This window comes from Zalophus californianus, chromosome 11 (genome assembly GCF_009762305.2).
Source record: "Zalophus californianus isolate mZalCal1 chromosome 11, mZalCal1.pri.v2, whole genome shotgun sequence".
Classification (NCBI taxonomy): domain Eukaryota; kingdom Metazoa; phylum Chordata; class Mammalia; order Carnivora; family Otariidae; genus Zalophus; species Zalophus californianus.
The window spans coordinates 96,536,863-96,561,844 of NC_045605.1; the positions used below are offsets into that span (position 1 = coordinate 96,536,863).

Sequence of the window (24,982 nt, forward strand, 5' to 3'; positions counted from 1 at the left end):
TTGTCACCAGCTTTAACTGTGTACTACTACACCCCTGAAGGACACACGAACATAGGATGACTGCAGACAGTTAAATGCACTTGCAATCCTATTGGATCTCCAAACTGAGCCGGAATCCAATGCTGATGCGAACATGGCTTATTAATCTGAACCTTATCCTTTCAAAACAAAATGCAGCTCTTAAAGGAGTGGTGTCTGCCATGATGGACTAAACTTTAGGGAAATCTAGTAGTTAACTCAAGAAGTCAATGTTAACTTCTCATCCCATAATCTTCAGCAAATTTTTTGCACTTAATGTTCTGAGATTCTCTTTCACTGATTAATTCTACATGATACTTACTGAGTTTCACAAAGTCTAACAATTACTTGAGTTGAATTTTTCCTCACATAATAGGTTCCCAAAACACCATTCTATTCTATTTAGACGCCCAACTAAGTAACTGTTCTGAAAACATTGTTTTTGTCCTATAGTTCCCTTTGAGTTTAAGGTTCAAAAAGTTCTTCACTGTCTTCATTGTTAAACTGTATTTCCTTAAATATAACCTAAAAAAGTAGCAACAAGTTCCATGTCATTCTCAATAGTGTACCTGGAATAAAAACTACAAATCACTACTGGAATGCTTTTTTAGTTAAAAGTATTTCAACTTTACTTACCTTACCTATTCTGCAGTTACACAGTAAAAATAACATCAAAGGCATATAAGAAAATAGGAATGTGAATCCCTAAATTGGGAGGGGGAGGCAGATAAAATACTCTTTATTTATGAAAGTGTTTTTAGAAGACTCTTAGGACAGTGTTTCATAACTTGATTTAGTAATTATCCTTCTCACTGTAATTTGTTCTCAAAACTGAAATGTAATACACTACCCCTTCTGCTGCAGGAAGAAAGCCTGACATATACAACTAATACAGTGGGTTGTTGTTCACTACAGGCTTTGGACAAAGAATCAACTACTAAACAACAAACTGCTGACTCTATCTGGAGAACATCTTGCTAATACATTAAAAGCTACTGCAGGTTAAGAATCCCAGCCTCTGGGGCGCCTGGGTGGCTCAGTTGGTTGGGCAACTGCCTTCGGCTCAGGTCATGATCCTGGAGTCCCAGGATCGAGTCCCGCATCGGGCTCCCTGCTTGGCAGGGAGTCTGCTTCTCCCTCTGACCCTCCCCCGTCTCATGTGTTCTCTCTCTCTCTCTCACTCTCTCTAATAAATAAATAAAATCTTTAAAAAAAAAAAAAAAAAGAATCCCAGCCTCTGAAAAGAACTATCCAGAGAATATGACCAAGCTACATTTTGGTTTCTATCCTCTAAGTTCTCTGACTTCTTTTTTTTTCCCTAAGATTTTATTTATTTGACGGAGAAAGACACAGTGAGCGAGGGAACACAAGCAGGGGGAGTGAGAGAGAGAGAAGCAGGCTTCCCGCGGAGCAGGGAGCCCAATGTGGGGCTCGACTGGGATCACGACCTGAGCCGAAGGCACCCCTAAATTCTGTGACTTCTTTAAGTGAGTGTCAAACGAAAATTAGTCTTCTCTCCATAAGCTCTCTTGCTTCAATCAAGAACGCTTCTTTCAGCCAAGATGTCCATCGACAGATGAATGGATAAAGAAGATGTGGTATATATACACAATGGAATATTATGCAGCCATCAAAAGGAATGAGATCTTGCCATTTGCAACGACATGGATGGAACTGGAGGGTGTTATGCTGAGTGAAATAAGTCAATCAGAGAAAGACATGTATCATATGACCTCACTGATATGAGGAATTCTTAATCTCAGGAAACAAACTGAGTGTTGCTGGAGTGGTGGGGGGTGGGAGGGATGGGGTGGCTGGGTGATAGACATTGGGGAGGGTATGTGCTATGGTGAGCGCTGTGAATTGTGCAAGACTGTTGAATCACAGATCCGTACTTCTGAAACAAATAATGCAACATATGTTAAGAAAAAAGAAAAAGAAGAAGATAGCAGGAGGGGAAGAATGAAGGGGAGTAAGTCAGAGGGGGAGACGAACCATGAGAGACGATGGACTCGGAAAAACAAACTGAGGGTTCTAGAGGGTAGGAGGGTAGGGGGATGGGTTAGCCTGGTGATGGGTATTAAAGAGGGCACATTCTGCATGGAGCACTGGGTGTTATGCACAAACAATGAATCATGGAACACTACATCAAAAACTAATGATGTAATATATGGTGATAAACATAACAATAAAAAAATTTTTAAAAAAAGAACGCTTCTTCCATTGTAAGAGTAGAGGACACCGCACAGTCTTTTATTCTAATTATATGATTTGCCCAGATTTTAAACATTTGTCTAGCATTACGATCATGAGATTCTTCTTTGAACCAAACAGTAGGGACTGAAATCTCTGATTTCAATATTAGCACTTAAAAAAATAATAATAATCTGAAAAAACAAACAATGGGGAGAATACTCTTTTTATTTCAGCCCAAAATGTATCAAAAGCTACTTTTCATTAGTCTACTCTATGGATGTTACTAAAACTTAACTTTTAAACAACCATGGACACAAAACTCAAGATCTTTGAACCCTAAAATACATTCTTTTAAAGAAAAGCTGCATCATAAACATAATAAACCAATTTTTCACTGTATCTCAAATTTGCATTCAAGTAATATTTTATGCTCTCATTCAACTATTTTCACTTACATTTTCTATACCTGAAATTTTCAGACTTTGAATATCATTTCTTTTGAACCACATTTTGTGTGTACATGTGTGTATGTGTGTGTGTTTCTGTTAGCAATTTCTAGTATTTTGGGGTGGAATGGGAGGACTGATCAGAGAACAGCAGCATCTATCCATATTAGCTCACAAGGAAATAAATGTTTTAAATAGCAAATAATGCAGAACCATAGGAGCTAGAGACTGTACCAGTGAGTGAAGGTCCACAAGAAATTTATGTATGAGGGAGCACTTACATCAAGTGCTCATGTGCCATACATTGTTAGCTTCCCAAGCTCAAAGTCCCAGAATCATCTCATTCTTTCTCCCCCTGCCTTGTGGCCTAGTGTCAATCAATTCGTAATCCTGCAGATTCTTGTTCTGTATCTGCAGTACTGTTCATTCCAGCCTTTCCTACTACCTCTTGCCCCTTACTTGTGTCAGAAATAATTTCCTTACCCCTAAACTGCAATAATATGATTCTAACTACACTTTGGCACCCCATTTCTCCCTTTACATACACAGCTGCCAAATTAATTTCAAGAAAGCATAACTCAGATTGATTATATCACTTCCTTGGCTAAAAAAAAAAAAAAAAAAAGCAAGACTCATAGACTATTACAGTTGGAAGGGGCCCCGGTGGTCCCTGAAACCATCTGCTGAGAGAGAGGGGGAAGGGAAGGTAATGGAGCTGAAGCCTAGAAACAAGAACCCAAAGGCAGTCCACAGGACCCAACCGGGTAGAGGTCTGGTAGGATCTAACCTAACTGTTCATGCAGACTACACAAAATCATTACCTTTCTAAAAAGTTAACAACAAACATGCATAACAAGGCAGTATACATTTTAAATTGTTTAGTTAGCAGATTCTTTTCTCTTTAGATTAACAGGCCCTCTGAGGCAGGTCAAATCAAAAGGGTTTGGCTGAGACTCTTCCTCTAGTTTTTTCTGTAAGGCCTACTAGTGTCTGGGGAAGAAAGCAATAATCTTATTTTTTTCCCCAGAGACTTTATTAACACCATACTCAAAAGCTGAAATTATCCTTAAGTATTCAGGAGTGACACATGCTCAGATACTGTAGAAATGGGGTGAGACATAAATGCTTGATTAAAGTTAGCAGTACCATTATAGGTCCAAGGTCCTAAATTGGATTGGGTCACATAGTTACACAATTTTTCCCAGCGCACAACTTTTTCTCTCCTCTTCCACACCAAAATGAAAATCATAGTTCTACTGGCTGATAGTTTAAATCAAAGTCACAACCCAAATGTTAAATGCTGCTTTAAAAAGAAAACTGTCCTACACCAAAAAACTATTAGGAGTAATAAATGAATTCAGCAAAGTTGAAGGATACAAAATTAATATACAGAAATCTGTTGTGTTTCTATTCACTAATAATAATGAAGTAGCAGAAAGAGAAATTAAGAAAACAATTCCATTTATAATTGTACCAAAATGAATAAAATAACCTAGGAACAAACTTAACCAAGAAGGTGAAAGACATGTACTCTGAAAACTTTAAAACACTGATGAAAGAAATTGAAGACAACACAAACAAATGGGAAGATATACCATGCTTATGGACTAGAAGATTTAATATTGTTAAAGTGCTCTTCTAACCAAAGCAATCTACAGATTCAAGGCAATCCCTATCAAAATGCCAATAGTATTTTTCACAGAACTGGAACAAATAACCCTAAAGTTTATATAGAACCACAAAAGACCCCAAACAGCCAAAGTGAACTTGAGAAAGAACAAAGCTGGAGGCATCACAATCCCAGATTTCAAGATATACTAGACAAAGCTATAAAATCAAAACAGTAAGGCTCTCTGCTCCTCCCCGTTCGACAGACAGCCGCGAATTCTGGTGCAGTGCCAGCTGCGTCCCTGAGACATGATGGTGAAGGTTGGAGTGAACGGATTTGGCCGTATTGGGCGCCTGGTCACCAGGGCTGCTTTTAACTCTGGCAAAGTGGATATTGTCGCCATCAATGATCCCTTCATTGACCTCAACTACATGGTCTACATGTTCCAGTATGATTCCACCCATGGCAAATTCCACGGTACAGTCAAGGCTGAGAACGGGAAGCTTGTCATCAATGGAAAGTCCATCTCCATCTTCCAGGAGCGAGATCCTGCCAACATCAAATGGGGTGATGCTGGTGCTGAGTATGTTGTGGAGTCCACTGGGGTCTTCACCACCATGGAGAAGGCTGGGGCCCACTTGAAGGGTGGGGCCAAGAGGGTCATCATTTCTGCTCCCTCTGCTGACGCCCCCATGTTCGTGATGGGTGTGAACCACGAGAAGTATGACAACTCCCATTGTCAGCAATGCCTCCTGCACCACCCACTGCTTCGCTCCTCTGGCCAAGGTCATCCATGACAACTTCAGCATCGTGGAGGGACTCATGACCACCGTCCATGCCATCACTGTCACCCAGAAGACCGTGGACGGTCCCTCTGGGAAGCTGTGGCGCGACGGCCGAGGGGCTGCCCAGAACATCATCCCTGCTTCCACTGGTGCTGCCAAGGCTGTGGGCAAGGTCATCCCTGAGCTGAACGGGAAGCTCACTGGCATGGCCTTCCGTGTCCCCACCCCCAACGTGTCCGTTGTGGATCCGACCTGCCGCCTGGAGAAAGCTGCCAAATACGACGACATCAAGTAGATGGTGAAGCAGGCGTCAGAGGGCCCCCTCAAGGGCATCCTGGGGTACACTGAAGACCAGGTCGTCTCCTGCAACTTCAACAGTGACACCCACTTCTCCACCTTCGATGCTGGGGCTGGCATTGCTCTCAATGACCACTTTGTCAAGCTCATTTCCTGGTATGACAATGAATTTGGCTACAGCAACCGGGTGGTGGACCTTATGGTCCACATGGCCTCCGAGGAGTAAGAGCCCCCTGGACCACCAGCCCCAGCGAGAGCAAGAGGGAGAGAGAGGCCCTCAGCTGCTGGGGAGTCCCTGCCCCAACTTATCCCGCAAAACACTGAGAATCTCCTGACCTCCACCATTTCCATCCCAGACCCCCTGAAGAAGGGGAGGGGTTTGGGGAGCCCTACCTTGTCATGTACCATCAATAAAGTATACTGTACCCAGCCAAAAAAGAAAAACAAAAAACCAAAAAACAGTGTGGTCCTGGCACAAAACAAAAACAATGATCAATGAACAGAATAGAGTGCAGAAATAAACCTGCATTTATATGGTCAATTAATCTACAACAAGGAGGAAAAATATACAATGAGGAAAAGACAGTCTCTTCAATAAATGGTACTGGAAAAACTGGATAGCTACATGTAAGAGCAAAACTGAACCACTTTCTTACACCACACAAAAATAAACTCAAAATGGATTAAAAACCTAAATGTGAGACCTGAAAAACCATAAAACTTCTAGAAGAAAACATAGCCAGTAATGTCTTTGATATCAGCCTTAGCAACATTTTTCTAGCTAAGTCTTCTCAAGCAAGGGAAACAAAAGCCAAGACAAAATATTGAGACTACACCAAAATAAAAAGCTTTTGCACAGTGAAAGAAACCATCAACAAAAACAACAAGGCAACCTACTGAACGGGTGAAAATATTTGCAAATGAAATATCCAATAAGGAATTAATATTCACTCAATACCAAAACAAATCTGATTTAAAAATGGGCAAGGGCACCTGGGTGGCTCAGTCAGCTAAGTGCCCGACTCTTGATTTCAGCTCAGGTCATGATCTCAGGGTTATGAGATTAAGCCCTGCATTGGGCTCCGTGCTGGGCACTGAGCCTGCTTAAGATTCTCTCCCTCCCTCACTCTCTGCCCCTCCCCCACCTCTCACCCCTGCTCCTAAAACATTTTTTTAAAGTAAATAAATAAAAATAAGAAGAGACAGAGCTCTACCTCAATTAAAAAAAAAAAGGGGGCAGAAGACCTGAATAGATGTTCTCCCAAAGGAGACATGCAGGTACATATGAAAAGATGCTCACATCACTAATCACCAGGGAAATGCAAATGAAAACCACAGTGAGATATGACCTTACACCTGTCCGAATGGCAGAAACAAAAGAACAAGAGGAACACCTAGATGGCTCAGTCGGTTAAGTGTCCGACTCTTGGTTTCTGCTCAGGTCATGATCTCATGGGTCGTGAGATCGAGCCCCATGTGGGGCTCCATGCTCAGTGGAGAGTCTGCTTGAAGATTCTCTCCCTCTGCCCTTCCCCCCAATCACACACTCATGCCCACGCCCATTCTATGATAAATACATTTTTTTTAAAAGGACAAGAAATAAACCATAACCAGTGTTGGTGAGGATGTGGAGAAAAAGGAACCCTCATGTACTGTGGGTGGGAATGTAAACTGGTACAGCCACTGTGGAAAACAGTATGGACTTTCCTCAAAAAATTAAAATAGAAACACCACATGATCCAGTAATTCCACTACTGGGTATTTACCCAAAGAAAATGAAAACACTAATTCAAAAAGATATATGCACCCATATGTTTACTGAAGCATTACTTACAAAAGGCAGCATATGGATGCGGTATATATACACAATGGAATATTACTCAGCCACAAAAAAATGTTATCTTGCCATTTGTGATAATATGGATGGACCTAGAGGATATAATGCTAAGTGAAATAAGTCAGACAAAGAAGACAAATACCCTATGATTTCACTCATATGTGAAATTTAAGAAAGAAAACAAATGAACAAAGAAAAAAATTAACAACAAAAAAAGACTCTTAAATACAGAGAACAGGGGCGCCTGGGTGGCTCAGTTGGTTAAACGACTGCCTTTGGCTCAGGTCATGATCCCGGAGTCCTGGGCTCGAGTCCCACATCGGGCTCCTGGCTCAGCGGGGAGCCTGCTTCTCCCTCTGGCCCTCTCCCCTCTCATGCTGTTTCTCTCTCTCAGATAAATAGATAAATAAATAAATAAACAAATAAATAAACAAATAAAATCTTAAAAAAAAAATACAGAGAACAAACTGATGGTTACCAGAGGGGAAGGGGGTTGGAGGATGAGCAAAATGGGGGAAAGGGAGTGGGAAGTACAGGCTTCTAGTTATGGAATGAATAAGCCACAGGAATGAAAGGTATAGCATGGGGAATCTATAGTCATTGGTACTGTAATAACATTGTACGGTCATAGATGGTAACTACACTTGTGGTGAGAATGGCATAACGTAACATATTACAATTATTCAATCACTATATTGCACACCTGAAACTAATGTAACACTGTGTGTCAAGTTAACTTCAATTAAAAAATAAATTTTTTTAAAAAGAAAACTGTCTTAATCTATAAATTTCTCAAAAGGAAAGGCATCACAGTTTGACTTAAATAAGTCAAGAGCAATATCCAGTGTCCTTAGAATCCTACTACAAAATGATACCAATCTTATAAGACAAAGGGGAGATATCCTATTTATAAATGTAATAAATTTCACTTGGAATTTTTTAAAAATTTAAAATATCATGTAATTATCCAACTGCCTCAGAGATAAGCACTGCGGTTTTATTCTTTCTGATAAAAATATTAGGATTATATATTGAACACTGTTCTGCCCTTATTTTGTTTATTTAACAATTTGTCATGGACACGTTTCCATGTCAATACATGTATCATCCACACTTCTTAACGACTACACTCATGAATACACTACTTTATTTAACCAATCCCCCACAATGAATGTTTTCAATTTTCCACTATTATTTAAAGATTTTACTTATTTGAGAGAGAGAAAACAGTGCACACACGAGCAGGGGGAGGGGTAGAGGGAGAGGGAGAACCAGACTCCTGCTAAACATGGAGCCTGACTCAGGGCTCGATCCCAGGACCCCAAGATCATGACCTGAGCCGAAGGCCGACCCTTAACCAACTAAGCCACCCAGGTGCCCCTCCACTATTATTTTAAAATGATTTAATGAATATCCTTGTAAATATATCTTTATTCATTACTGAATCTCTCCTAAGAATAAATTCTTAGAAGTTAAGTTGCTGGGTTAAAGGATAATCCAATTTAGAACTTGTATTCCTATTCCAAAACTATTCTCCAGAGAGGCTGTGTATTATCAACAATAGTGTGTGAACTGCCTACTAGCCTATCCCTTACAAGTACATGGACTTGACAACTTTAGAAATTTTTTTAAAAGGTTTTATTTATTTATTTGAGAAAGAGAGCCAGTGAAAGAGAGCATGAGCTGGGGGGCGGGGAGAAGGAGAAGCAGGCTCCCCACTGGGCAGGGAGCCCAACCCAGGGCTAGATCCCAAGACCATGGAATCATGACCCGAGCTGAAGGCAGACGCCCAACAGACTGAGCCACCCAGGCGTCCTACAACTTTAGAAATTTTTACCAGTTTGATAAGCAAAAAAACATTTCATTATTGTACTAATTTATAATTTTTTGATTAGTGAAACAGAGTATCACTTCATATTTACTGGCCATTAATGATTTTAATATGGCCAATGATTTATATGAGTGCAAGTGCATGTATGTATGAACATATATGTATGTGTAGTACATACATGTATCTCTAAGAAACAGGCTATTAGCCACATCCTTGCATCCCTGTGAGCCCTTCTCTGATTGCATCCCTCTCCTTCTGCCCAAGAGGTAACTACTATTCCGAACTATTTTTTATCATTTTTTTCTAACTTTACCATTTATGTAGCTATCCATATACAATGTTTTATTAGTTTTTCTTCAAGATTTTATTTATTTATTTGAGATAGAGAGGAGAGAGAGCACACAGCAGGGGGGAGGGGCAGAGGGAGAGAGAAAAGCAGACACCCCGTTGAGCAGAGAGCCCAGTGCAGGACTCGATCCCAGGACCCTGAGATCATGAGCTGAGCTGAAGGCAGACACTTAACCGACTGAGCCACCCAGGCGCCCTGTTTTAGTAGTTTTTATGTATTCTTCCATGACTTGTTTCTTTTGTGCCCAATATTGTGAAATCCTCCACATTGATACGTTTATCTGTATGTCATTCATTTTTTTAAAAGAAGTATAGTGGGGCGCCTGGGTGGCTCAGTCGTTAAGCGTCTGCCTTCGGCTCAGGTCAGAATCCCAGGGTCCTGGGATCAAGCCCCGCATCGGGCTCTCTGCTCAGCAGGAAGCCTGCTTCTCCCTCCCCCACTTCCCCTGCCTGTGTTCCCTCTCTCGCTGTGTCTCTGTCAAATAAATAAATAAAATCTTTAAAAAAAATAAAAATAAAAAAATAAAAGAAGTATAGTATTCCACTGTGGGAATTCACATAATTTATCTATCTTGTCAAAGGACATTTAAATGGGTTCCATTTATGTTATTATTAACAATGCTGCTATGAATATTCTAGTGTAAGAGTATCTCTACAGATGCACTGCCCAAGACAGTGCCTACTAGCCACATATGGCTACTGAACACTTGAAATGTGGCTATTCCAAATTGAGATGTGTAGGAGTGTAAAATATAAACACTAGATTTCAAAGTAATGTTAAACATCTCAGGTAACTTTTAATACTGACTACATGTTGAAATGACAATATTTTAGATGTATTTATATCTAAATAAAACATATAGTTAATAAAACATAATTAAAATTATTATGATATAATTACAATTAACTTCATCTCACTTTTTTGTAATACAGCTACTAGAAAATTTTAAATTACATATGTGGCTTCTGTTCTATTTCTATTGGATAGTGCTGCTCTAGAGTATACGTCTAGGAGTAGAACTTTTGGGTCATAATGTATGCTTATCTTCCAATTTGGTAGAAAATACAAAATTGTTTTCCAAAGCAGTCGAACCATTTTACATTTCATCCAACAGTGTACACAGTTTCTTGCTGCTCTATTCTTGCCAACAGTTGTTGTTGTTGTTGTTGGATACTATAATTTTTGCCAATCTGGCAGAAGCTAAATGGTATCTCTCTAGTTTTTGAATCTCATTTCCCTAAATACTAATAAGGCTGATGAAGTTTCATATATTTGTTCATTGATGTTTCCTTCTCTGTGAGATACACTAACATTTTCACTTCTTTTGTGAACTGTGAACGTTCACTGCCTACTTTTCCCTTGGGATCTTGTCCTTTTCTTAGAGATTCCTAAGAACTCTTCCTATGAAGCCTAAAAGCCCTTTGTCAGACATGTTGAAATATTTTTCTTGGGTTTTTTTTAATTGTTGTTCTTGCAATTTTGCTTTACTGCTTTTGCCTTAAAGAAGGTTTGTCTTCTTTTTTTCCCTTACGTTAAGTCTTGCCCTGTGTAGTTTCTGGTCTTCTTATCATGCTAAGGAAGTTCTTTTATAATCTAAGATTTTTTAAAAAACAATAAAACTCTGTTTTCTTCTAATATTTTTATAATTTTATCTCTAATCCATTTTATTTTTAAATTCAATTAACATATAGTGTATCATTAATTTCTGAGGTAGAGTTCAGTGATAATCCACTTGAAATGTACTTTTTGAGTATGATGTGAAATAAGAGCAGACAAAAATTACACTGACTAATCAACTCATCAGAAGTCCCTCTGTGGCTATGGTTGCGCTACCCACCTCCTTATCTTAAGGAAGCTTTCTTCTCACCCTTGTCCTCCCCACCATGTGCACACCCACACGCACCTACAGAAACCAACACGTAGTCAGTGCAGGAGCTTATGCTACCCTGTCTCCTTGGACATAGCAATTGCTCTAAGCCTTAGATGAGGATGGTGGGCAAACATGCGACTCCAGCCACACAAATCAAAGTACTCCCTCAGGGATTTTCAACTTGGAGATAGAGGTGGAGAGCACTTCTCTTCAAAAAGTGATAATTCTGAGCCTGAAAACTGCTGTAGGTTACATCCTCTGCCACACAGAGTTAGTTTACAGTAGGAGAAAATGAAGCCAAGAACATAAGATGTAAGAGAAAGGGTATTTTAGCAGCTTTCGAGTCTGTGAGGACTGAAGAAGTTTGCTGCTTCTTGCATTCCTGAAGCTTAGTTGTTCATCTATTCCTTCCATTCATGAATACCTTAAAATTCTTTCAACAAATCCTCTTTTTGGCTTAAGCTAGTTTGAGCTGAGCTTATAATTTGCAATCAAAACAGTTCTGACCAGTGTAGGAATCGCACTTGATATCTTTCCTAAAGCGGAGAGCCAACTGTTGTAACTGATTAAATAACTCATCTTCCTCTATCTCATTAAATTTCAATTTATATGAAAGTTTCATTTTTGAGTTTGTTTTGTTCTGCTGATCTGTTTGTTCTTGCCAGCGCCACACTGTTTCACATATTATAACTTTCTAGTATGTTTTGACTCTGGCAACTAATTCAGTCACTGCACATATTTGCTGAATACATTACATTGTGCTAGGCACCGAGAATACCCCCTTGAATAAACAGATGATGTTCTGACTCTCATGGAGTTTAAAACCTAAAAGCAAGAAAGGATGAATAGAGACATTAAAATATAATGAATGTTAGGTTAAAAGGAAAAGGATGCACTAGGTGAACATCCAACAGTTGGACATAACCTGATCTAGAGGTCAGGGAAGGCCTCCAGGAAGATGTGGTTTTTACACTGAGACTTGAACGATCCATATGAGTGCACCAAGGTGGGGAGAACAGTGCCTCAGGAGGGGTAATAGTAAGTTCAAAGGCATAGAGATGCCCAAAAATGGCTGGTGTCTGAAATGAAAGAGAGAAAGAGTGGAATGAAGAGAGGTTGAAAAAAGCAGATGAGTATCGTACAGGTTTTTAAGTCATTCTGGGATTTTGTACTTGGCCCTACGAGCAAAGCAAAGACATTGGGGCATCTTAAGCTATGATTCTGATTTGCATTTTTGAAGACTCACTCTAACTACAGTAACTGGAAGGGATGAAGACTGGAAGCAAGGAGAGCCACAAAGAGTCTCTTTTAATAAGCCAGGCAAGAGATGATGGCATGGACTAAAGCAGTGATTATGGAAAGAGGACTAAATTTTGGAGAGCAGTGAAAGGGAACAACCAAGGATGCCTTTCAGAGTCAAAAATTACTTTCGGGTTTTAGGCTTGATTATTACAACAGACAGTGGTAATGTTTACAATAAGGAACATCACTGAAAACAATTGAAGACAATTAATTCAGGTTTGGGACAAATTTGACAAGCCTGTGGGACACTCCAGTGAAGTTGTTCAGTAGCAGCTGGATTACAGGTCTGGGCCAGAAATGGAGTATTCCCTGTCTTTTCCAAAGTTTCCCTGGCTATATTTGGGTGAACTTTAGAATCAATCTGTCACATTCCCCAAAATATCCATTGGAATTTTGAATGGAAGAATACTAAATTTACAGATTTCAGGAGAATTAACTTCTTTAAAAAAAAAACCATTAAATCTTTCCAACCTGAAAGAAGGTGTAGATCTTCATTTATTCAAATTCCTTTACATCTCAAAGTAAAAATAAAGGTACAGGCATTATACATTTCTTGTTAAATTTATTTCTGTGTTTTAGAAGATTTCTTGCTTTTGTGAGCTAGATCATTTTTCCCATTATTATTTTCTCACAGGATACTGCTGATATAAAGCAAAGTTCCTGGTTTTGATTTTACCTTGTATATGGCCACCATACTATTATTACTCGTAATAACATTCACTGACTTGCCTGGTTTCTCTATGTAGACAATCACATCATATGCAAATAATGCCAATATACATCTACTGCTCCAATAGGGTTTTTCATTTCCTTTTCCTATGTTGTTGTATTACCTAGAATATCCAGAATAATCTTCTCTTTTTCCTTGGTCAGTATCGTTATTAGTTTGTTAATTCTGTTGATCTTTTTCAAAGAATCAACTTTTGTTTACGGATTCTTTAATTCTGACTGATTTGATTAGAGTGCATCCAACCGAAATTTTTCAGACACAGTATTTCTCAGAAAGGCTATGTGAATAGTATACTTTGTGAGACCAAAAATGTCTTTCTTTTACTCTCCCACCCACATGATTCCTCTCCTAAACATAAAGTTCTCCTGTCACAAGCCTGTTCCATCAGAATTCTATGAGTTTCCACTATCTTCTAGCATTCAGAGCTGTTGATGAAAAATGTCACATTTATCTGACTCTCATTTCTTCATAAGTAACTTCTTTGGTTTTTGTTATTAACCACTGAGAAGTCTAGGTGATTTTTCTCCTTATTTAAGAACTTAAAATTTTTAACAATAAGATGATCTTTTCTCCCCCCAGATAATCTTGCCTGATGCTAAGAGCTTTATCCCAAGATCTGAGGCTTTTTTTTTTCCAGCTCAGTAATTTTTTCTTCTGTAATTTCTTTAATCATTGCTTTTCTTTTGAAACTCCTATTATATAGATATTAAACCTCTTCGATCTAATCTCCAATGTTTATTTTTTCAGTATTTTCCATCTCTTTTCTCTTCACTACGTCATACAATTTAATTTTCTTCTAATTTACTAATTTATCTTATTGCAGAACCCATTTTGTTATTCACTATCTCTACTGAATTTACTTTTGAATATTCCTATTTATTTCATTCTTTCAAAAACTATTTATTGAGTACCTACCATGTGCCAGATACCATTCTAGGCTTTTGAAAGAGGTAAAGGAGTTAGCTGTGTGACTATCTAAAGAACTTACCAGGTGGAGAGAATGGCCATTATAAAGGCTGAATGTTGGGAGGAGCCCCAACACATTCAAGGAAGAGTAAGGAGCCCAGCTGGAGCAGAGGAGGAAACGAGGACAGGCCCTGAGGTCTAACTGGCCATTGTAAGGACTTGACTATTCAGGGGGTAAGAAGGATAGCCTGTTTTTATTTTACCGATGAAATAATATCCTCTCAAACCTCACTGAGAATCCTTATGAAAAATTTAAAAACTTATCTCCCATTTTCTTGCATTAGCTGTTTTAGTAGGAGTGGGGTGGGGAATCCGTTTTGTTTTTATATGATTGCTCAGCTTCATTCCCCATTTTCAAGTTGCTGATTTTCTTCATATAACTGGTCATTTTTTTCTTATCTGCTTATACTTCCAAATCAAGTTTTAGCTAAAATCAACATATTTCTGGCCATTAAAGTCCAGAAGACTTTGTCCCAGGCAAAATGAATGGTTGGGAAGTCTGAGAACAGACAAGTACAAGGCCCATCTTGAAGGAAGCAGTTTACCGTGATTTTTATTATAATACTTGCAGAAAGCATGCACAGTCGGCATGGAGAGCTCTAACTTAAACCTAGAGACCTATATGCTAATCATCACACTCTTCATATGAGTCAGTATCTTAAAAATCAGGATAGGTATAGGCTCAAGCCTCAAACTCTCAAACACTGAATTCAGTTCTGTATTTCACTCCAACCTTCTCAGTGGTAAAGACAAAAGGTCAATATTATAAAGAGCAAACCAAAATTACAGATCACTATCAAGATCTCAGTTAAAACTGCACAATCTGCAGCTTTCTAGAGTCCTTGACTAAAGTCAGAGAAAATAATTTTAAAATTTTCCTGTGCTTAAAAATATCTGCATGAATGAAAAATACTGAGTGCTTATCAATCTGTTTCCTTTCCTGCAGCTTCCCAAGACTTTCAAGCAACACATCCATGGGGAAAAAAAAAAAAACCCTCAAATAAGTTTACTATTATTTGATATGAACAGCATTTTTTTTTTTTTTGGAAAAGAGATTAGGTCTTTTATAAGCCTAAAGCACATGTAACTGAAAATGTTCCAGTAGGAGAATTTAACCTTCCAAGTCTTTTTGTGCTGGCTTCTGAGTATGAACTCTGCCAGATATTAACAGGGTTACTAGATGTGGTTTCTTCTGAACAACCTCTGGTAGTAATCCCAAGTGACTTTTCACTCGACTCTTATATTTTAGTGGGTAGAACATAATACAAGTCACATGAATGGAATTTCATTAAACACAGTGGTCCCACCTCAATGGAAGAATGGAGGCAGGGTGGGGTGGTGGTAGAAGGAGAGACCTACACTACAGAGTGATAATACTACTTATAAGCAAAGAAAAATACTGTGTTACATAAACTATGAAGGTTTTTTTAGGGATTCTTTAATCCCAAAATAATTTAGCAATCTATAAGTAGAAGAGACGATGTCTGAGTAGTAATTTTTAAACACTAGGGAGAAGTGAGGGCTTGGGACTTTGTAGCCTTGTCCAATCTAAGATGACTTTGAGAGTAAAATAGTTGGATTACTCATTGTGGTATAGAAAATTAGGGTTTAGCGACTAATACAATCTAGTGTATGGAAAATAAGAATATATGCTAAAGGACTGCATTAAGAGGTCCTGCTGGTAACAAATACTTGCTTACAGTTCAGTCCTGAAGTATCTTACACAAAACTGCATACCATGCTGGGGAGTGAAAGGTTCTGTATATGTTCAAGTTTAAAAACTACTGCAGTTTTTTTCTTTTAGCTCTGATTCTCTCTCGTGAGTTGATTATTTAAATAGTAAAAACCCAGGAATAGCTTCCCCTTTCCTCTTCAGTTAAATATAAATCTATTCACCCTTAGAACTTACACAGACAGAGCTTGTAGGACACTACACACAGAAACACATGCACACACATGCACACACACACCCATTCAAAAGATTAAGGTTTTTGATCCAGCCAGAGTAAGGATTTCCCAGGTTGGCCCCATCTTTTGTCAGTGTACTAGATTTGAACACGACTATACACAGTAAATAGGTCATTCTTGCTGGTTTTTCATGGTGAAGATAATACAGTGAGCAGTAGATACATGAACTTATTTCTCTCGCTCTCTCCTATAAAACACATACAAAAATCCAACCTCCTATTCTCCCTCTTTTCTCCAACATGTCTTTCCTCACTCACCCCCCAACATAGTTTCAAACACAGAAGCAGAACTGATCATATGTTTAAAAACTGAATTCTCTCAACACACACAAATGCTTTTTAGAATACACAGTAAAGAGGCGCCTGGGTGGCTCAGTCGTTGGGCATCTGCCTTCGGCTCAGTCATGATCCCAGGGTCCTGGGATCAAGCCCCATATCAGGCTCCCTGCTCTGCGGGAAGCCTGCTTCTCCCTCTCCCACTCCCCCTGCTTGTGTTCCCTCTCTCGCTGTGTCTCTCTGTCAAATAAATAAATAAAATCTTTAAAAAAAATAGAATACACAGTAAGTGTCACTAAAAAAGAAAAAAAAAAGGCCGGAGGATGGAAAAGACAAGTCGGTAACAAATGAAGTCTTAGAAACATCCGGGACGTATAGAGAAAGTACTATGTTGACAATGATTTGAATGCTGTGGTTATTTCTTCTGAGCAATAACATTTTTGCTGCACACTACTAAACACACTAAAAATTTATTATTTTTAGTCATCTGGGTCAAATTTATCTTGGAAATATCAACCAAGGGGTTAATCTGAAAGCTAGAAGTCTCTTTTCCTTGGTTCCAATTATAGGCAGGCCAAGATCACCTGCTTCTTTCAGGGGAAGTGTGATCTAACTTGGTGAAGCATGCATGTCAGGATTCCAAAGGTACAGTTTCTGCTCAATTTGTCGCTTTATAAGCATACCTAATACATGAAGACCCAGATTTAAAATAAATTAGGAAGCATTTCTTGTTTTTATTTTTATGACCTTTTATTTTGTAAAATTTCAAACATACAGAAAAGTTCAAAGAATAGTACAATGATCCCTTCAATAAACCAAATATCTATATATCCTTCCACCCTCCTTCAAATCATCATGTATCTTTTTTTCCCCCATGAACAATCTGCAAGTAGACAACATGACTTTAATCCTTAACATACTTCAGTAGTAGGCATCTCTATTACAGAAAGCTTCTGTGCCTAATAGTAAAGATGTACCCTGGAACTTTTTAAAGTTCTACACTAAGAGATCTCTGAGAACAGGATTCATCTAATTTATTTTCTGAATCCTAGAAGTCTCTTTATTAAAAATAGCAATTTCCCCTACTATATTTAATACATTTTGAGATTTACAGAACAATTTCTGTAACACAATTAATGTCTGTGGAAGGTACACAATAATTCCTCAGAATTATCAGTTCAATAATATTTTGGTATTTTTCAGGATGTCAGGCAACTAAATGTAATTCATATCATTCTGATAAAAAGCAAACACATCTTGGGCCTGTGGGAGAGCCACATGACCAACCATATTCCTCAACAGGTCATATTCCAGATTTTTAGAGATCAGACTTTCAGGTAATGACCTAAACAAGTCTTTGACCATTTTAAAGTTGGAGTCAGAATTTGACAATGATCAAGAAGATCCTAGAAGAAGCCATATTAGTCTGTGTGATCAGCACAATTCTAAGAGAATCCATCACCACCTGAGCTGGTCTAGGGTAAGGTATAGAGCAGGCCTTTCTAATCGTCTTTCACATTCCCCTCACATATAATAGGACTAGAATGAAACCATCAACTCATTTTTGCAAATCCTGGGGGAACTGAAGGAGGAGACTGGTAAAATGTATAACATTTTTCCTGGCCAAGTAATTTGAACTCTCTCAATCTCACCTATGTCCTATGACTAAGACATGGTAATCGGGATCTCCAAAAGATCTTTCTTCTTCTAATACCTCCTATTATTCTAATCTTCATCTTCCCTCTCTCATCCTATGTCCTGCCCTTCCTTTCCATAAAATATATTTACATTTTTAATGTTGTGAGGAAAAACAGAACATTCATGTTTAAAATGCTATTTGGGTCCCATCTTACATCTAAATGTAAGAAACTCAAATCAATATAAAGTATACTTTATATAATCATTAAACTGAAATAAGTGATATAGGAGTAAGATTCAAAACCCTACCAATGATCCCATTTTATCCAAAGACCTCTTTTGGAAGTTATCATATTTAAATAGAGAAATAAAACAAATTTATGCAACTGTGGAATTTATTCTGAAATACTGTGCCTCTGAAGACAGACTACTACTGTTTACTTACATCATCACCTTTATCATTCATCTACACATAAAAGATTTTTCTCAAATTAATCCTCTCTGGTTAACATACTACATCCTCCATCTAGAAAAAGCAAACAGAAAGGCAAATAAAGCCCATATCATAGTCTATTAGCTATTAATATCTGCAATGCTCTCTCCTTCCAGTGGCCTAGTGAAGCCTTGGCCCCTGAAGTGATAAAGATGAGCTCTGCCAAACTATTCCCCGGCTCTAAGGCAGTATTAACACGTTACAAAGTGCCAAAAGGGCCATTAAAAAAAAAAAAAGTGACCCACTTTTAGAAGTCAACAGCTTTTTCCTTCTGGTGAAGTATGAATATTTAAATCAGGCAGACAAGTCAAGGAGCAAACATTCCATCCTGAATGCAACGTGTGCATCTCCAGCTCAGAGCTGAAAGGATCCCGCTGTCATATACCAACATGGAAATGAATGCTCACTTAGGACTCCAGAAGGGCAGTTTTCTAATCATTTTACTGCCTTTCAGACTTCGAGTTCCAGATTTGGATGTGAGGGAAGAAAACAGTAAAAGATGGATCATAGCAACTCCTTTAAATTATATATTTAATGATTTATATCAGGCATAATATAATTTAATTTGTAGTAAATCAAGCAAACTGATGAAAGGTTACATTTGTGGTTATAACAGCTGTAAATTTGTTTTTACCTTCATGATATAGTAACAATGCATTAGAGGAGTACTCCATTCGAGAAGATGGCAAACCCATCATAATAAAATTGACTAGAATCAAGTTTCAACCTAAGCACTACTGTTTAAATGAGATAAATAATAGCAACTATCAATATAACACAAGATACAGGAAAACGAACTGGAAAAAAAATCAAACTGCTATTCAAAAGCCTATCTACATTACAGCTATAGGGTTTCTTTGGCTTTACTGAGAATACATTATTAAATGAAATGTACCTTAAATAAGTGCAAAAATAACATTCAGAAAATTCATATTAAGGTAAAAGATGTAATTGGAAATTTTAGGGTCATCTGTTCCTACTCAAATCCATAATTATAATTTACAACAGAAACTCCCAATCTTTACACTGCCAAGCCTCCTGGACTAATACCTCCCCTACCCTTACCACCTCCTTTTGGATCTCATATTTATCTTTCAAACAGTTTTTCTAAGTAACAGCCTATGCAACTTATCATAAGTAAATGTAGGATTTCTCTTATTCCTTCAGGCAACCCCAGATCAGGAAGCAATGTTATAAATCAATTTTGCTTCTGCAACAGCTATCCAAACTGTTTTAAACATTAAACCTGCCCTTTCACTCACAAACATTTTCATTTGTAAACAAACAGGCCAAGATTTCACAATTAGGAACAAAATTCCTTTTAAGGAAGGAAACCCTGCTCTCCTAACTATAGACATTACTTCTTTCTACAAGATAGAGAATTGATTTAGTTCCCTGACTATGTTGTTTTAGCAACACAGACAAAAAAAGCAAACAGTCCAATGAAACCTTATTTCCTCCAAATACAAACTTGTTCCAGCCTTCAAATGCTAAAGCATTTGTAGGTGCTAATCAAAGATCACAAAGGCAGGTGCTGATCCAAAGCTTTCTAAGCCAGTCTAGTTGTAGGCAGGGGACAGTGTAGTCAATTAAAGCCTTCTAGTACCAGGCCCGATCATAACTATTCAATCTCAACTTGGTTTGTTTGTTTCCCACAATTTACAAAAAATTTTTAGTATGCAGCAAAGTTCTTATGTTTGCTCTTACATACCATGTTCATTGCTCTATCCTTGCCTTGGTTCACACAATTCCCCTGACTTAGAATGCCTCCATTCTCTCTGCCTTTCTGGATCCAAGTCCCACCTGGGTTGCCAAGCCTTCCCTGCCCTCTCTCTTCTCATTATCTATACCACATACTGACTTTTATTATGCAGTGTCCTGTTCTGCCATGTGTGTTTATTCCTTTCTTCCTACTAAAGATCATAAGCACTGGCACACTTATTAGACATTAACACAAAGGAAGGGCTGAAAAAACACTTCCTGGTTGATGTTGATGGATTTTTATATAAATATACACAGTTAAAATTAGCTGAGGGGAGTCAGGATGGGTGGAGAAAAAAACAGAGAGAGTGCCTGATATGTTTTTAAGACTTCACTATTACCCCGGCTTGATTACTTAACTATATTTTACCCAAGTTAAGCAAGCTAGGAATTAGAAAAAAATTTATTCAGAGCTTCTTAAATAAGCATTTTAGGTCCTAGTAAACAGAGTCACAAGAAAGATCCAAAGCACTACAAAGTGTTTCAAAAAAGAATAGCTGGAAATCAAGATTCTCTCTCTGCACATTCAGTTAATGAAAAAGGGCAGGGCTCCAACTTCAAAGGAAACCACTATTTGTTGTTCTCTAAAACGTATAGATCACTAGACTTAGAAAGCTCTACTCTCATCTTTTGTGACTTGCCTGATCCCTTTATGCTGCAGAGGATATGGCAGCCACATGTCTTGGGAAGAAGACTCTCGTCAAGGTTTACCTTCTTGGAATGTGGTCACCACAGAAATAAGGAGAAACTCCTTTTTGGGCTGGACTCAGTGGTCCATGAGTGCACTACGGTCCCTGTTTTCTTGCTCAAAGAGATAAAGCACCATATTAAAACTCAATATATTTGGGGAAGAAAAGATAAAAACACAAAAAGGGCCTGTCTTATCTCCAGAAATGCAATTCTCGGCTTTGTGAGTTCTGGCATTCTGCTTAGCCAGATTACCAAGCTTATTTAAAAGCTGAAGGCTTTACCCCAACTTCATCTTTTGCTATTTTCAGGGTTTGTTTCCACGAGTGCGCCTGAGCTTGTGTACATGTGCTTCACCCAATTCTCACACATCAGTGAATGGTGGCAGCAGAAACCCAGGTCCACAGCAAGAGGTTTAATTAACTGTACACAGGACAGTGCCAACAGTACTGGGGTCGACTCCCCTGGGGTAGCACGCCAACAAGGCTAATTAATATGCAAGGAAAATCCACTTCTGGGTGGGGGATAAGTGTGTCCCCATCAAATAGGCTATCAATACAAAAAAACCAAAAAACAAAAAAACAAAAAACCCAAACATACCCAAACCCAAACACCTTGCCAGGACAGCCTCAGCAAGAAACCAGAGCTTCTCTGAACACAACGAAAGAGAAAAGCCAGAATTTAGTGTTTTCCAGTGGATGGGTCAGGTTTACTCTGCTTTCTAGCAGGTTATTAGAAGCCACTCTAGGCAGTCCCATACAGGCCTTTCTAATCGTCTTTCACATTCCCCTCATATATATTCTCTGTCAGAAGGGTTGGTAATGGGTTTAAGCCATAAGACCAAAATAATATTAAATGATGATGGCAGTGGTGAAGATCTAGATTGTAATCCAGATGGTAAATGAACTTTCTACATGTAAACACACTGCAAAACTCAATGACTTGGAAGGAAGTCTGCCTTCACTCTGTGAAGAGTGTCTGGACAAATGAGAGTAGTTTCCAAAGACTCATCAAGGATTTCTCCTGTCTACACAGCAGGACACACAGTTGGCACTGCTCTCCATAGTGAACGTTGAAGTCAAAAGTGTATATTCAGGAATTCTGAACTGTTTTCTAGTCTACATCAAGGATGGCACAGATCAAAATAAACAGCTTTACTCTCAATAAAGTTTAAGCTGATCTACAGTGATTCAGGAGGGCTATACAAGCCTTTTTTTCATGTTTAACAAGTGACAAACTCATAGAGAATAAATGTAATTGACCAAATAAATATCACTAGGGGCAAATATATGAGCTATCGGTATAGTACAAATGCAGCCTGAGATAAAGGCTTCAGGCAAGTTACTTCACCTCTCTGTGTTCTATCTCCTCTCATACCAGTTCCCTATGTAACTCATAGGGATGTCAGGAGGATTAATTTGATAATGTCTGTAAAGTGCTTTGAGCTCCTTAGAGAAAAGTGATACAAGTGGTTATTATTACATTCCACTGAGGTTGTGAGGTTGTACAACATTAAAAAAAGATAAAATCAACTCTTTGATAGTTTATTATGAAGAATTTTTATAGCCTGACAAGGTAGTTTATAATGGTTTTTTATTAGTCTTTATTATACGCCCAGGAGATAGGAAACATGCCTGGCTCCCTCTTCTACATAAAGAAACCAAGACAGTGACTTTTGAGATGGGAGGCACTCTTATCTTTTCCAGATATGGAAAGCAAAACAGGAAGGTGAGTGGCTTTTTCAGTCACATTCAAGAGGTGAGAGGGTTAAGCATAATTAAGAATCTGGAAAACATCAAGGGTCACCACTGCGTTCTTTGAAACTCTGACACTGTTCTAACAAGAGTGTAGTGACTAGGAATCAGAAAGCCTAAGATTAAATACTTGCTCTTACCATTTATTTACTAGTTGTATAATCTTAAGAGAAGTCACTTTTTCTTTATGTGTGTCACTTCCCTCTGCACAGTGGGGTTTGGTGGGGGTCAAATTACATAAAGTATGGGAAAACTTGGGCAAGCAGTGACACGCTGTGCAAATAAGTTATTACCTTTATTACATCTCAATATTCTTGAGAATACGGGTTCTCCTAACCTCTACAACTTTAGGAAAGACAATTCAGTGCCCTCAGACTAAATGAAATATGTGGTAATAATTTTTAAAATAGCTTTATTGAGATATAATTCACACACCATACAACTCACCCATTTAAGGTGTACAGTTCAATGGCTCTTAGCATATTCACAGACTTGTACAACCATCACAATTTTAGAACATTTCATCACCCCAAAAAGAAACTCCAAACACATTAGCAGCCACATTCCCACCACCCTCTCTCACTCACACTCATACACACACACACACACACACACACACACTTCTCTCCACCCTAGGCAGCCATTAATCTACTTTTTGTCTCTATAGGTTTGTATATTCTAGACATTTAATCTAAGTGGAATCGTAAAATATGTGGCCTCCTGTGACTGGCTTCTTTCACTTAGCACAACACTCTCCGGATTCATCCATGTGGTAGCACGTATTGGCACTTCATTCCTTTTACTGCCAAACAATATTCCATTGTACGGGTATACCACATGTTATTTAATCTATCTATCAGTCAATGGTTATTTCCACTTTGGGGCTATCATGAATAATGCTGCTATGAATATTTGCATAAAAGTTTGGTTTAGACATATGTTTTCACTTTTGAATGTATACCTAGGAGTGATATTGTTGAGTCACGTGGTAACGCTATGTTTAAGGTTCTGAGGAACTGCCAGGCTGTTTTTTGAAGTGGCTGCACCATCATACATCCCCACCAGCAGTGCCCGAGGAGAAGGGAACTGAAGGGGAGCCAAAGCAGGGAGACGTGAACTGGTACCTGCTCAGGGAGCAGCTAAACTAGCTCTGCACAGTGACAGTTTGTGTTACTGACAAGAGCGATGAAAATGCTTCACGCCAAGTTTTAGAAGGAAGAAGACTGGCTGGTGGGACATTTTCCTCCTTTTCTCCCTCCTTGCCTTGGCCCAGGTACATAAGCAGCTTTTTACACACAGACTAATGCTCCTCCCATCTCTAATAGAAAGTAATACAGAACTTGCAGAGCCAGGCTTTAAAAAGCCCTCTATCATCTCTCAGATCCAGGTGGTAAGATAATGTTGCCCTTTTGAGTCTCTAGAATTGGTATCCAAAATTTATGAAATTTGGTGTGCCAGGCCCTCACAATTCCCTTCAGTGCACCAGGCTGAGCCCAGCCCGAATACATACGTTCAACACAGGTCAAGCATACGCTTGCTCCAACAAAGTGTATTCCTGTACAGTGGCATCTGCAAGCCAAACAGAACTGGAAGAGGGAAACAGATGGCTTCTAAAAGGGGAAGAGAAGAAAAACAGAAGGTCAGGTAGAAATGGGTGAGGGAAAGAAGGGACTGGAAGGAGGATAAGAGAAGGGAGAAGCATCTGGTTTTGCTCTTCCCACCTGCCACAGCACTCTCCTTGCTGGCTGCCAGCATGCTCCCTTGCAAACACAGCTGCAAGTGACAAAGAGCAGCCACTGTCCTACTCAGGGGGTGCCTTCCATGTTCCATACTGTAAACTGTACTGAAATGCCAAATGCCTACAAGAAAGGGAATTACACACCCATTAAAGCCTCAAGGAGCAAACTGCTGTCTATAGCCAAAAAATTAGCACTGAGACCCACAGGTTCCCTGCAAAATAACATAAGACTACCCAGAAAACATTAAAAAGCAACAGAATCAAAAGATTAAGTGCTTAAAAATGTGGCTTATTTTAATTCTGTAACTTTGTCAGACCTACGATTAACTCAATCAATGTAAGATCGTATTCTGTCATATATTTCACGTAGTCTCCACATGTTCAGTATGCTGTCGGGCTCTTTTACAATTAAAAGAAAATTAGCAAGTCTTT

At 38.6% G+C, this 24,982-nt stretch overlaps 1 protein-coding gene and 1 pseudogene across 12 annotated transcripts in view; one reads left to right on the forward strand and one right to left on the reverse strand.

Moving 5' to 3' along the window:
• The window catches only part of PHF21A (PHD finger protein 21A), a 191,625-nt gene that overhangs the window by 92,703 nt on the left and 73,940 nt on the right, over window positions 1–24,982 (reverse strand). The gene's annotated exons all lie outside the window — the stretch shown is intronic.
• LOC113913821 lies at window positions 4,563–5,592 on the forward strand (annotated as a pseudogene).